Raw genomic sequence first — 15,681 nt, 5'->3', positions numbered from 1 at the left:
TGAGGTTTAAAGAGGTATAGGCATCTGCCCAACCTGGATAGCCAATGCTAAGGTTCATCTCTATTTAAAATTAGCTGATGAAACTTGTGTGAGGTGGAGTCAGAAAACTGGAGAGGGCAAAAGAAAACAGGTGATGGAAGAACAGAGTGATAGGGGAGGAAGAGGGTGAAATGGGAGAGAAAAGGAAGAGAAGGCCAGGCACAGCAGCTCACATTTGTAACCTGAGCGCTTTGGGAGGCTGAGATGGGAGGATCACTTGAGGCCAGGAGTTCCAGACCAGCCTGGGCAGCATAGCAAGATCCTGTCTCAACAATGACAAAAAATTAGCCAGGCATGGTGGTACATGCCTGTAGTCTTAGCTACTCGGAAGGCTGGGGCATGAAGAGGGCTTGAGCCTGGGAGTTTGAGGCTGCAGTGAGTTATGATTGTGCCACTGCGTTCCAGTCTGGGTAGCAGAGCCAGACTCTGTTTATAAAAAGAAAAAAAAGGCGGTGTGGCTGCAGAATGTTTGGCCATGGCAGGAAGCTCAGGCCTGGCAGGGAAGGTCATGTGAAAAAAACAGCTGATGTAAAGAAAAATAAAATCTGTGAAGCTGATGTCTCCAGTGACCTTAGAAAAAAAGTAGAAAATCATTATAAGCTCTCTTTACCTGAAGATTTCTGTCATTTCTGGAAGTTCTGTGAAGAACTTGATCCTGAAAAGCCAGCTGATTCACTTTCTGCAAGCCTTGGACTTCAATGAGTTGGTCCTTATGATATCCTTTCTGGAAAATATAAAACGAAGAAAAAAATCAACAGGCCTGAATTTTAATCTTCATCGGAAGTTTTACTACGATCCTCCTGAGTTCCAGATCATTATTATTGGAGATAATAAAACTCAGTACCACGTGGGGTATTTCAGGGATTATCCTGATGAACTTCCTGCATATGTTGGTATAAATGAAGCAAAGAAAAATTGTGTAAGTGTTCCAAATGGAGATAATGTATTTGCTGCAATCAAATTATTTTTGATGAAAAAACTTAAAGAAGTCACGGATAAAAAGAAAACTAATCTCTTGAAAAACATAGATGAAAAACTCACAGAAGTAGCCAGAGAACTGGGTACTCACTGGAACAAAGAACCACGAAGATGAAACAGAGATAAGCCTGTGACGAAGACTTTTTGTGGTGTAGGCTTGGTTGTTCCAGTAGATAAAAATGATGTTGGGTACAGAGAGCTCCCTGAAACAGATGCTGACGTCAAGAGAATTTGCAAGACAATAGTTGAGGCTGTGAGTGAGGAGGAGAGACTAATAACTTTTGTTCCCATTCAGGAAATGATGACTTTTGTGCAGTTTGCTAATGATGAACTGAACGTGATTATGGCATGGGGCTTGAGTTGCGAATGGACCTCTTTTGCTACGACTCACATTATTTTCATAGAGCTGCTGGCCAGCTTTTACTTCTTGCATATAATCTGTTAAAGAGGAATCTGTTTGCAGAAATTATTGAGGATATCTGGCAAACAGAAGTAAAGAGAACGTAGGCCAGTGAGGTGGCTTTGTTTGGTGTACATTATTTCAAATGATCAGTATTAAACTTGTGATTCTTGTTTTGTTTTTAAGGAATACAAAAAAAAAATCAACATTTACTAAAAACATTTATAAGGTTAAAAAGAGAGAAAGAAAAGGCAAAGGAGGAGAAAATAGAGAAGGTAAGGGCATCTCCTTCCCCATGGGTCAGGATTGTTCCAGGCAATGCAGCTCTACCCACCCAGAATCCACCGCCTTCACACAGGCCCCTCCCTTCATGAAATTAGCGTAAGCACACCAGCCGGTCTATGATGTCATCTTATTCCCTGTTCCAGTCAGGGGCTCAGGCTTCAAGCAATCGACCGTGGCATTTCCTTGTTGACTTTATTCTTCCAGGGTGGTGTTGGGCAGTTATCAGAATTGGCTGAAGGCCAGGTGCGGTGGCTCTCGCCTGTAATCCCAGCACTTTGGGAGGCCAAGGCGGAGTATTGCTTGAGCCCAGGATTTGAGAGCAGCCTGGGCAACATAGAGAGACCCCATCTCCACCAAAGAAAACAAGTGGCTGAAGATGAGAATATTTTTCTGCCACTGAAGAAATGCTTTCTCTCTCCTGGTCCAGTAGCAATGAGGGAGTGCCTTGCTCCAGTTGCTGCTGGCATTTATCTTGCAGCTGTAAGAGAAGACAGGTCTGGGGACAAAGCCTGTGAAAGGCCACACAGCCTGCGCAAAACCCTTTTTTTTACCCTGGATCCTCTTCTCAAGCCCATTTCAGTGAGGGTTTCTGTTACTTGCAGCCCAAGGCGTCCTGATGGCACTCAATAGGTCTCTCTTGTCCCAGCCTGGGTTGCTCCTGGTGTGCCCCAGTTGATGCTGGAGAGACTCCTGACTCAGCCCAGGGGCAGCACAAGCCACCTCTGTCACAGGGGAACAAGTATGCCTGTTACTGTCACTACCCAGATCTATGTCCCTTATACCTGTAAGTGCATCCCAATTTTCCATGGGAAACTCCTCTGTTATGTTTCTTTTTTTCACACCAACAACCAGTTCTCTCCAGACACCAGCCAATTCTGGCATCAACTGGGTGTGCTACAGTCAAATCTGATTCTGACACTAACCACCCGGAGTTGCCCTGACACTCCATAGGGTCAAATCTTGTAATACTGGCCTGTCTTCCGATGACAAATTACCCGCACTTCAGTCTGACTTGGTTACAAAGTCAGGGGTTCCCACAATCTGTCCCGCTTCAGGTTCTGTAATTTGCCACAATGACTCACAGGACTCAGGAAGGCACTTTCCTTATTCCTGCCATCATAAAGGATACAACTCATGAACCGCCAAATGGAGGAGATGCACAAAGCGAGGGATAAGAAAAGGGCCCCATGCGTCCCCTCCCAGCATCTCAGTGTGTTCACCAACCCAGAAGCTTGGAGGCTTCACTACCTGAGCCTTGGCTAGTGGAAACTGATTCAGTCTCTAGCTCCCGACACCTCCCTGGAGATTGGGGGATGGGGCTGTAAGTCCCAACCCTACATGGCTGGTTCCTCTGGCAACCCGTCCTCATCCTAAAGCTATCTAAAATCATTATCAGAGATTATTATCATTATCAGACATCCCAACCAACAGTTTCAGGAGTTATGAGCCAAGAAGCAGGGACCAAGACCAATATTTATTTTTTATTATACCACGCCCTGCATTCTCAGTCCATGGATAAAATGATCCAATCAACCAGACCACGTGCTTCTTCTTGACCTCTGGAAGAAGCATGTGGTCTGGTTGATTGGATCATTTTATCCATCTGGTCCCAGTGGCTGGCTCAATGGGATTCACAACATGAGATAAGCCATTGAGTGAGGCTCAGAATACGGAGTGGAAAGTCCTTCAAAAAAGAGAAAGCTACTGGGTGCGGTGGCTAACACCTGTAATCCCAGCACTTTGAGAGGCTGAGGCGGGCAGATCACAAGGTCAGAAGATCCAGACAATCATGGCCAACATGGTGAAACCCTGTCTCTACTAAAAATAAAAAATTAGCTGGGTGTGGTGGTGCTGCCTGTAATCCCAGCTACTCAGGAGGCTGAGGCACGAGAATCGCTTGAACCCAGGTGGTGGAGGTTGCGGTGAGCCGAGATCATGCCACTGCACTCCAGCCTGGGTGACAGAGCGAGACTCCATTTCAAAAAAAAAAAAACATTTCTGTCCTCCCGTGTCCCACTGTGATTCTGAGAGGACAGAACTTTCCTCCTAGGTGTGCTGGGACATGCTGTGAGTTATCTTGTACCCACACAGGGAGAGCCCCCTGAGAACAAATGAAAGCAACCCAGGGCAGAGCAAGGTTGAGACAGGGACAGAGGGAGCCCAACGCTGATGATATCTTTTGAGCCCCTAGATTCAGTTGTGCCTTAGGTCAGACACATAAATTCTCCTGCTTGAGCTGGGCTTCACAACTTGCAACCACCATGGCTGATCAGTACCTGCCACCCTTAGCTTGGGGGTCCATCAGATTGCTTAAGGGTCATCCCCAACTGTCCTGTTCACTCTCAGCTGAAAATCCTAAATTCTATTTTCAGAGTTGGATACCCTCTGTCAGGAGGAGGTCCCTTCTCTAGGTTAGGCCTAATTGGGAGTGTTTTAAAATGAGTACATGGGAAATTTCAAGAGACCAAAAGAGCCCGGCCTTAGAGTATTTCAGTGCTCCCTCCCCTTTCCAGCAGTTAGGGCCGTATTCAGATGCAAATAACAGCAAGTCTTTCACACTTGGGTTTAAACAAAGAAGTGCAGAAGAATGCCCGTGGCTGGCTGAGCCCTGGGAAAGTCCTCAGGGGCCCAGGCTCCCTTGTCCTTCTCTATTGCCCTTAGTGCATGGCTTCTGTCCTCACGACCCCATGTGGCAGGAAGAAGGGGAAATGCAGCATAACTGACCTCCCAGCCTGTGCATTGCCCAGAACTTCTCAAGGCTGGAAACTGCCATGGGTTGGAGGTGGATAGGGAGGATCTTCGATTATTTGCTAATGTATTCCAAGTACCTAGAACTGCTGTTCCATAAAAATGTGCTGAATGAATGAGTGGGTGGATGAACGGATGGATGCCCATACAGGCAAATTGAATTTTTACCTCCTACAGCTTCTACTGTTGAGTCAGGCATGGGAGAAGGGATGAGCACTAAGTGGCCCCTTACGGCATCTGTCACTGTGTTCCTTACACTGACACGGATCTCTTGGTATCCCCTAGGCCATCATGCTCTTCTTGCCCAGACTGGAGTGCAATGGTGCGATCTCAGCTCACTGCAACCTCCGCCTCCCGGGTTCAAGCGATTCTCTTGCCTCAGCCTCCTGAGTAGCTGGGATTACAGCCTGCGCCACCACACCTGGCTATTTTTTTGTATTTTTAGTAGACATGAGGTTTCACCATGTTAGCCACGCTGGTCTCAAACTCCTGATCTCAGTTAATCCGCCTACCTCGTCCTTCCAAAATGCTGGGATTATAGGTGTGAGCCATTACACCTGGCAAGAGATTTCTTTTATCATCTATCTGAGCCGATCTGGAACTCTTAACCTCATCAAACTTTTGTAGAAAATTTCGTTGTTGTTGTTTGTTTGTATTTTGTTTTCTTTTGAGACAGAGTCTCACTCTGTCATCCAGACTGGAGTGCAGTGATACAATCACAGCTCACTGCAGCCTCAACCTCTTGGGCTTAAGCAATCTTCCTGCCTCAGCCTCCAGAGTAGCTGGGACACCACAATGCCCAGCAAATTATTTTATTATTATTATTTTTTATAGATGGGGTCTCGCTAGCGCTGTTCAGGCTGGTCTTAAACTCCTGGCCTCCAGTGATTCTCTTGGCTCAGCCTCCCAAAGCACTGGGATTACAGGGGTAAGCCATTGCACCCAGGCCTCCTGAGGCCTTGTACCTTTCTGTTGGGATCTGGCAAATGCATAATACTGGTAACAGCTATTCATCTGGAAGAGGGGGTTGCATGGCTCAGCCTCTAGGCCCACCATTGGGCAGGAGTTTGAGGGTCCTGGGATTTTTTAAGTTTCCCTTTATACTTTTCCAGTCCTTGTTCATACATACAGATTTATTCCACATAATGACAACCAGATATTTATTTGTATGCTGCTTTTGCACTCAACAGAACATCATAATCGTTCTTCACGTTGCTACAGCCTGTTTGACATATTAATAGCTGCATAATCATCCTCAAATTTGTTGTACCACAATTTGCTTAACAAGTAAAGGAGTTTATTTCCAATTTTTTTTCCCTGTAGCTAATGCTACAGTAAATAGCCTTATGCACATAGTTTGTTTTCTCTTGTACTGAATGTTGGTTTAAAAGTAGCCTGGACTCTGGTGTCAGCTCTGAGCTGGCAGCTTGCACTGTCCCGCCCACCTGAATCTCCAGACTGCTGGTCATGGAAAAGCTTCTGGGTCTCTCATGTCAGACTCCTGGCTGACCACAAATGATCTGCACATTGTAACCTAGCTGGAAGACATATCTCAGAGAGAGGTTTGGAACCCCACTTCAACTTTTGAAAGAAACCAACCAGTGGGCCGGGCACAGTGGCTCACACCTGCAATCCCCGCACTTTGGGAGGCCAAATTAGGCAGATTACCTGAGATTGGGAGTTTGAGACCAGCCTGACCAACATGGAGAAACCCTGTCTCTATTAAAAATACAAAATTAGCCGGGCGTGGTGGCGCATGCCTGTAATCCCAGCTACTCGGGAGGCTGAGGCAGGAGAATTGCTTAAATCTGGGAGGCAGAGGTTGCGGTGAGCCAAGATCATGCCATTGCCCTCCAGCCTGGGCAACAAGAGTGAAACTCCATCTCACAAAAAAAAAAAAAAAAAAAAAAAAAAAAGAAGAAACCAGCCAGTGTTCACCTGGCAGGAGGTGGGATCAGGGGGTCTGTATGGGCTTCCCCCTGCAGGAGACAGAGGCTGCCCTTGCCTGCCCTTTGCCCACTGAGCTATTCTGGCCCTGGAAGGGGGCCCAGTCCTCCTCCTCAGATACTCTTTGGACAGAGCTGACAGTCAAAGTGGCTCGAGTTTCTACAGTCAAGGGGCAGGCAACTGATCCAAGGTAGGAAGGTTGTGCTCATCCTTGAGGAACCCAGCACTGGCTTTGACTGACAGCAGCACCCCCAGGGAAGCCCTTGGTTCCTGCTACCCCAACCTCCAGAGCTAGCTGAGTGCTGTCCTTTCTGAGCCAGCCCTGCTGCCCTCCCTCCAGCCAGATGAGTGGCCCTGCAGCCTTCCAAAGGAGTCTCTTTCTGTTCAAGTTGGAACAAGTCTGTCTCTCCTGCCCATAAACAAAGGGTCCTCCTGGATATCCCAGGCCCCCTGGTGGGGGGCCCTCAGGAATCCAGTGATCACCAATGCAGGTCAGCCTGAGTGCTAGCATTGAGATGCAGGGGCTGCCGACCTCAGACCTCTTCAGCCCAGCCACGTGGCCTCTTGCCCAGGTCTTTGTGGCTCAGTCATTCATCACTCTGATCAAACCCATATTGACAAAGGACAAAGCGATGCCTTCGATTCTGCTTTTTAGCAGCCGTCCTGGCAGCCTGTGCCTGCTCAGCATCCCAAAGGCGGGACCAGGTCCAGGACCCACCCAAATTCCTGGACAGAGCTCAACTGTGAGCCTCAAGTTTCCTGGGCTGGGCCAAATGCAAGGAAATCCAGGGGTCCTCTGCATCCTGGGTCTGCTGCCAACATGCAGTAGCGCCATAAGTGAGGCCCAGGAGCCCACCAGGACTAGGCTTCCACCCCAGAGCCACCAGTCACTCCTCATCAGCTGGGCAAAGAGCTTACTTCTCCCAGCTTCAGTTTCCAGATCTGCCAAATAGGTATAACAATCCCTATGTCTGAGCAGCTGCAGGAAGATCCAATTCTGGTCTCTGGAACATGACAGGTTCCAAGTCTAAGCCATTCTGTCTGTCAATTCTCTTGAGTCAATTGGGGTTTCCACAATGTCACCCGACCAGATTGTCACTAATGTGGCCTGAGAGCCCTGGGCTCAGGGGAACCGCCGGCAGGGCAGGTTTCCCTCCCTGTACCCCTGCCATTACCTCCCTAATGAGACCTTCCCCCAGAGAAGGGAAGGAGGGCAGCTTCTTTCATTTAGTGGAGCCCCTCGGAGATGAGAGGAGCCTGGGCTACTTTCCTTTTTTGAGTTTCTTGGTATGCTACAAATGAGAAGATTGCAGTGATTGTGGTATAATTTCAGTGTTCTCACAACAAATTAGAGCACAACATATTTGTGTTATTGACAGGACGACTGCAGAACTCAGTACATTTCCTGGTGAGTTCTGAGTGGTGCAGTCCTAGGGCAGGTACAAGCTTTGGGTCTCAGGTTGGCTGTCCACTCTGCTGGATCCGGGCCTGTAACCTTAAAGTCTGAATGTCTAGAAAAAGACATAATCAACCCCCCTGCAGAACTTTCACAGGCTATCATTCCAATAAAACATGTTGAGATGTTTGAAAATATCTGAATAAGGGTGGGATGTGGGATTATTTTAGGGAATTACTGTTCATTGTTCTGGCCATGATGGCATGGAAGAACAGCTCACAGGGTCATAAGATAGTTCAGGAAAGAACTTTGCAAGTAAAATTGACACAGATAGAGCAGCAGTCCCCAAACTTTTTGACACCAGGGACCAGGTTTAGTGGAAGACAATTTTTCCATGGACTGGGGTCGGGTTGGGGGTGGTTTTGGGAGGATTCAAGCAGATTACATTTAATGTGCACTTTATTTCCATTATTACATTGTAATATATAATAAAATAGTTATACAACTCACCATAATGTAGAATCAGTGGGAGCCCTTGAGCTTGTTTTCTTGCAACTAGACAGTCCCATCTGGGGATGATAAGAGACAATGAGAGATCAGAACGTGCAACCTAGATCCCTTGGATGAGCAGTTCACAATAGGGTTCTTGCTCCTATGAGAATCTAATGCTGCTGCTGATCTGACAGGAGGTGGAGCTCAGGCGGTAATGTGAGCAATGGGGAGCAGCTGTAAATACAGATGAGGCTTCACTCACTTGCTCAACTGCCTGCTCTGTGGGGTTGGGGACCCCTGAGATACAGCATTTATGACCACATGATAACCACTGCTGAGCCCCGGTGGTGGGATATACAGCTGCTTCATTGTACCAATCTTTCAACATTTTCATATATTTGAAACTTTTCATTAAAAGAGGGTAAATTTTTTGGATTGCTAATGCAAAAGTGTTATAGATTCTTCTAAATAAAATGCTATTATGTCATGTCCTGGTGAAGGTGGGCACCTGGTGCCTGTGAGTGTCTGCTCTGGGGGGTTGCCTGTGGGAGGGTGGTGCTTCAGTCCTCACCCAGGCTGCTACTTGAGCCCTTCACGGACCTTACCCCTCCAGCAACAAGTCACGGGGAATGGGATAACTACAGCGGCTACATGTTCCAGGCAGCTATCCTCTGATTTGCATCTGGCAAAGCTAGAGAGGGAGAGGGCATCATCTCTACTTCACAGAGAGAAACTGACCCCAAGGGGACAAGAACTTGCAGAGATCACAGAGTGGACTCATGGCCAAGTGGGAATTTGAACCAATGGCGTTCTGATAAACCACTGTGAAAAACTAAGAAAGAGGGGGAGGGGGAGAGGAGGGAGGCCTGATATGTAGTGTGTGCCAATTTCTGTGGTATAAATACTACCTTCTTGCCATGGTTGGTTTCAAAATACCAATATTTAACAACTGGCTTGCAGAATTTCTGAATATTTAATAATTCGCTCCAGCACGGCATCGATTTGAACCCAGTCCTGGGCATCTGTTCCCGAGCACCTCTTCCGTTTTCTGTCCTTTGCACACCAATTGCACAATTTCACATCTGTGTCCTACCTGTTATTTATTAAATAGTTTTCTTTAAGACACCTCACTTTTTAAAATCAGGTGACATGACTAACACTGAAAGCTGAATCACTTGCTATGAAGTAGAACGTTATATTAAAATGAACGTTTAATATTTTAAATTAAAAAAGTTCTTTGTACTTCTCTTTTTTTTTTTTTTTTTTTTGAGACGGAGTTTCACTCTTGTTACCCAGGCTGGAGTGCAATGGCGCGATCTCGGCTCACCGCAACCTCCGCCTCCTGGGTTCAGGCAATTCTCCTGCCTCAGCCTCCTGAGTAGCTGGGATTACAGGCACGCGCCACCATGCCCAGCTAATGTTTTTGTATTTTTAGTAGAGACGGGGTTTCACCATGTTGACCAGGATGGTCTCGATCTCTTGACCTCGTGATCCACCCGCCTCGGCCTCCCAAAGTGCTGGGATTACAGGCTTGAGCCACCGCGCCCGGCCTCTTTGTACTTCTTAAAACTCCTAAGGATAGTCCTAAAATACCCTTGCTATGTGCTGGCCCTGGGGACCCACTCTGGGGACCTAGAGTCTATCTCTTGGCCTTCTGTGAAGCCCATTAGATGGGCACAGCTTCTCACTAGATACTTTTTTTTTTTTAAATTTTTGAGGTGGAATCTTGCTCTGTAGCCCAGGCTGGAGTGCAGTGGCACAATCTCGGCTCACTGCAACCTCCACCTCCCAAGTTCAAGCTATTCTCCTGCCTTAGCCTCCGTAGCTGGGATTACAGCCGCGCACCACCATGCTCAGCTAATTTTTGTATTTTTAGTGGAGACGGGGTTTTACCACGTTGGCAAGGCTGATCTTGAACTCTTGGCCTCAAGTGATCCCTCGCCTTGGCTTCCCAAAGTGCTGGGATTACAGGCATGAGCCACTGTGCCCGGCCCTCACTGAATTCTTCACAAGGCAGATTCAGCAAATCTGATGTGGATGTGACAAAGCTCGGCCAGTGTCAGAAGCATTTCTTGTATGGTTGATGTCTCCATAGAGCCCTTTACCTACAGCATCTCTGAGGACTTTAGGGTCTGTAAGGAACACAGCCTCTCCTAGAAAGCCTGCTCCATGGAGTTGGACTGGGTTTCTGCAATGGTTTTACCTGCAGCCACAGTTGGGAGTGGGGTTTCATAATTACCAACAGTGGAAGCAGCCAATATAGATGGAGACTCATGAGGGACAGGACCAGGAGGTGGGGGTAGGGAGGGAAGACACAGAAAAAAAGAGGCACTGGTGGAGAGGTAGGGGGCAGCTTGAAAAGATGGTGTTAGTGCTTGCCAACACTAAATAATGCCTGCCTATGACACATCATCCCACTCCAAAGGACACTCTCAGAGATGCATACGTATCCCCACCAAGAGACATGCAGGCTTCATAATGGCTCAATCCATCACATTCCCAAAAGAAAATCAATATGAATGCCCATCCACAGAAAAATGAATAAATCAACAGTGGAATGCTATACAGCAAATAAAAGAGCAAACTATAACTACACACACAAAAACACAAAATCTCACAGACGTAAGGTTAAGAAAAAGAAACCGGACACCAAAGATTCCATATTGTGTGATTCTATTTATACTATATAAAGTTTAACAACAGGCAAACTAATCTATGGCAATAGAAATCAGAATAATAGCTGGGCACGGTGGTGCATACCTGTAGTTCCAGCTACTTGGGAGGCTGAGGTGGGAGGTGGGAGCATCGCTGAGCCCAGGAATTCAAGGCTGCAGGAAGCCACGATTGCACCACTACACTCCAGCCTGGGTGACGGAGTAAGACCCTGTCTCTAAAGAAAAAAGAAAAGAAGGGCAGAGTGCAGTGGCTCATGCCCATAATCCCAGCACTTTGGGAGGCCGAGGCAGGTGGATCACAAGGTCAGGAGTTTGAGACCATCCTGGCCAATATGGTGAAACCCCGCCTCTGCTAAAAATATAAAAATTAGCTGGGTGTGGTGGCACGCACCTGTAGTTCCAGATACTCAGGAGGCTGAGGCAGGGGAATCGCTGGAACCCAGGAGGCGGAGGGAGGTTGCAGTGAGCCAAGATCATGCCACTGCCTGCTTTGCAGCCTGGCGACAGAGCAAGACTCCATCTCAACAACAAAAAAAAAAAAAAGAAAAGAAATCAGAATGGAGGCATACTTACAACTGAGAAGCTCAGGGAGACTCTCAGGAGTGCTAGCAATGTTCTCCATCTTGATCTCTAGATCAGGGGTAAAAGGTGTTTCCACCCCATGAAAAATGTGTTGAGTTGTACACATAAAATTTTTGCACTTTACTATATGTATGTTATATTGCAATATAAAACATTAATACATGTATGAAGAAAGTAAAAAAAATATAGTGCTGGGTGAAGAGGATCAGAAACAGAATGACATCAATAACCCACTACAGTTTAATAATTAAAAAGCACATGCACATTAAGCAACAACACACATTTTGCAAGAACACAAACAAAAGAGACACATGAAGCACATTAAAATGGTTCCCTATGGGTCAAAGAATGGCAGTGAGAAATAGCGATAAAAGGGAACATGTCAATAATGAAATATGAGCAGGGCCTTCCTAGGATCACTGGGGATTATGTGCCATCCAAGAAAGAAAAGGAAGAAGAGGAGGAAAAGGAGTGAGACCTTGGGAAATCTGGGCAACCCACTGAGGTTTCTAGCACTGTCCAGGGGAACCTGGTTGGTCTCTGATTGCTGGAGCCCCAAGCTCTGTGCAGCACGCTTTACACACACATTACCCTGTCTCCTTTCCTGGGAAGGTACACATTGCTAACAGAGGAGACAGATCTCCTGAAGGACTGAAGCCCTTAAGGGGCCTGGATGTGGTCAGCTGGTAGCTGGGGCTCCACTGGAGTTCTAGGGAGAAGGGGAATTTGAGCTGAGGCTTACAGGTAGCCTAGGATTTATTGCGGGTTAAGAAATGGACACAGAGGGAGGGGAATGTGGTGCATGGTGGAGTCAGGGAAATAACCCCATTAAGGAAAAAGGTTCATGGGCAGCTCATTCACAGGTCAGCATGTGCCAGAGCCAGACATCAGCACACATCCTCCATGAGACCTGCCATGTCCAATAGAACCACTCCTGCTTTTATTTAATCAATACTTTTAATTAATTCACTTTTTTTCTTAAATGTTTTAAAAGATAGCATCATGTAAAGATGTACAAATGGCCAATAAGCACATGAAAAGGTTTTCAATACCACTAATTATTAGGGAAATGCAAATCAAAACCACAATGAGATACCACCTAATACTCATTGGAATGGCTACTATTAAGAAATAGAGAAGTGTTGGCAAGGGTCTGAAGAAAGTGGAATCCTTGCACACAGTTGGTGGGAACGTAAAATGGGACAGCTACTTTTAAAAAAACCAGTAGGGCAACTCCTGAAAAAAATTAAGCATAGAATTACCATTAGATCTGGTAATTCCACTTCTGAGTATATATACGAAAGAATTGAAAGCAGGAAGGGATATTTATATGCTCCATGTTCATAGCATCATTATTCACAATAGCCAAACAGTAGAGGCAACACAAGAGTCCTATAATGAATAAACAAAATGTGTTATATACATACAGTGGAATGGATGAATGGCTGAACAAAACTTGGTGTATACATACAATGTGATATGATTCAGCCTTAGCAAAGGAAGAAATCTGACACATACTTCAACAGAGATGACACTCAAGGACATCACGCAAAGCAAGATAAACTACTCACAAAAGGACAAATGCTATATGATTCCTCTTATGCGGGTACCTAGAATCGTCAAAATCATAGAGACAGAAAGGAGAATGGTGGTTGGAGGAGGGGGAACATTTACTGGGTACAGAGTTTCAGTTTTACAAGATGGAAAGAGCTCTGGAGATGGATGGCAAAGGTTATACAATGATGTGAATGTACTTAATGCCACTGAACCATACACTTAAAAATGGTTAAGATGGTCAACTTTATGTTATGTGTATTTTACCACAATATTTTAAAAGGTAGCATTGTTATCACTATTACAAATGAAAAACCTTTTGTCCTGAAGGAACGGTCTCCTTAAAAGACAATGCTGCTCCCAAGTACAGGCTGGTGTGAATGTTGCCCTGCATGCTGGTGCCTGATGAGGCTGTGCATGGAGACCTCATCTTGCTTTATTTTAAGGGGAGATCAGCAAGTGCCAGGGAAGTGTTACAGGTGCTCTGGAACCAACTTTCTCCTTGACAAATTCAGAAGGATTGAGAGAGAGCCACTTCCTCCCCATCCAATTAACAAAGTGGTGACTGCGAGCTTCTACAATTGTTTTTTGTGCCAGGGGTCATAGGTATTTTACAGTTTGAAGAATCCTTCCTGGTAAGGACAAAGGAGTAGAGGCCATGAGCCTGTTGGGCAGGGGTAAGCCAGGTCATGTCCAGAAAGAGGAGAAGGCGATCCTCACCGGGAAGAGCCCTACACAGGCCCTAGATGTGGCCCCGGGCTGTGGGGGCAAGGAATTTCTAGGTCTTAGGTGCTAGAGCATGGGTACCTTGGCACCAATGACTCCTTGCCCTATGAAGGGCCCAGCTGGAGAGGGACCAGATCAGAGCACTCTTTAGGTGCCAGGCCCAGGGCCCCACTATTAGGGGCTGTACTTGCTGAGGATAAGTAAATAAGTAAAGGCCGTTCTCCATAGGCCAGGGTATGGTCTATAATGACTATGGTAGAGGGTGGAAGAGAGGGCAATGGAGGGAGAAATTGTGAAGGATGTCACCAAGACATCAGTAGTTGACATCTTTTTTTTTTTCTTTTGAGATGGAGTCTTGCTCTGTCGCCCAGGCGGGAGTGCAGTGGCACGATCTTGGAGCACTGCAACCTCCGCCTCCTGGGTTCAAGCTATTCTCCTGCCTCAGCCTCCCAAGTAGCTGGGATTATAGGTGCGCATCACCACGCCCAGCTAATTTTTGTATTTTTAGTAGAGACGGGATTTCACCCGTTGGCCAAGCTGGTCTCAAATGCCTGACCTCGTGATCCATCCGCCTTGGCCTCCCAAAGGGCTGGGATTACAGGCGTGAGCCACTGCGCCTGGCCAGTAGTGGACATCTTAAGTTTTAGCCTGCACTGCACCCATACCCTTTCCTGGAAACAGTGCCTCAGATTTTTGGTGGGGAGCTACCTCTCTTCCGGATTTTCAGGATACTTGGTTGTGCAAAGCTGACTCCACCCACTTCCCGCTATAGGAGACAGAAGACTCAACCCTGGCTGGTCAGAAGACGCTAAACTTTCCCCCTCCGCCTCCCCACAGAGATCCTGTAAGTTCCTGAATTCAGCTGCACTGCCAACAAGCCCCATTCTTCCTTTTAGTTGATACTTTAGAGCGATACTTTTTAGTTGATACTTTAGTATCATTTAACCGTCAAGGAGGACAGGGGATAGGGAAGAGACAGAGAGAGAGAGAGAGAGAGGAGAGAGAGAGAGAGAGAGAGAGAGAGAGGGAGGGAGGCACTCTGTGTGCGCGCGCGCAGGCGCGCGCTTGGGAAAAGGGGTTCTCACGGCAACCTCTGGTCCTGGAGTATTTCACCTAGTCACTAGAGCAGGGGTTCCTCAACCCCCCCACCCACCACGGCCACGGACCAGCACCGGCCCAGGGCCTTCAAGGAACCGGTGAGTGAGCAGTAGGTGAGCGAGTATTACCGGCCTGAGCTATGAGCTCCGCCTCCTGTCAGATCAGCGCGGCATTAGATTCTCATAGAAGCGCGAACCCAGTTGTGAACTGCGAGTGCGAGGGATCTATTGCACGCTCCTTATGAGAATCTAACGGCTCGGTCTCATCCCGAAACCACCCATCTCCTTTCAGTCCCTGGAAAAATTGTCTTCCAGGAAACCGGTCCCCCAGTGCCAAAAAGGTTAGGGACCGCTGCTCTAGAGGTCTTTCCCAATCACTCAAGTGCCCCTGCAGGTCCGGGCCGGAGACATCCTCCATCCATGATGTCGACTGCATGACTTGCAGGTGACCAGTTGGAATGTTACATCTCATGACATTTAATTTTAAAAATTTATTTTAAAGTTACAGCTTTTTTCTTTTGTAGTCTGTTGTCACACATTTCCATACGCCCTGAGAGAGAGCTCCCGGGCTCCAGTCCCTGCTGCTATAATGCTAGGAGGAGAAAGAGCCAGCTCGAGCGGATGACCCCGCCACCTGGGCCCTCGTGTAGGCGGGCGGGAGCATACAGGGCCTCTCACGCATGCGCGCGGGGCGGGGCTGCGCCTCAGGCCTGCGCGTTGCCGCTAGACCGGCGGGGGTGGGGGGGGCGCGGCGGTAGCGGG

The 15,681-nt window shown here is 47.2% G+C and overlaps 1 pseudogene; it reads left to right on the top strand.

Annotated features, from left to right (window-relative positions):
- Positions 1-504: 504 nt before the first annotated feature.
- Positions 505-1,532, top strand: LOC108295208 (annotated as a pseudogene).
- The last annotated feature ends 14,149 nt before the right edge of the window (positions 1,533-15,681 follow it).

Source organism: Cebus imitator, unplaced genomic scaffold (assembly GCF_001604975.1).
Source record: "Cebus imitator isolate Cc_AM_T3 unplaced genomic scaffold, Cebus_imitator-1.0 Scaffold625, whole genome shotgun sequence".
In the NCBI taxonomy this organism is placed as follows: domain Eukaryota; kingdom Metazoa; phylum Chordata; class Mammalia; order Primates; family Cebidae; genus Cebus; species Cebus imitator.
This window is presented reverse-complemented; position numbering and strand designations above follow the sequence as displayed.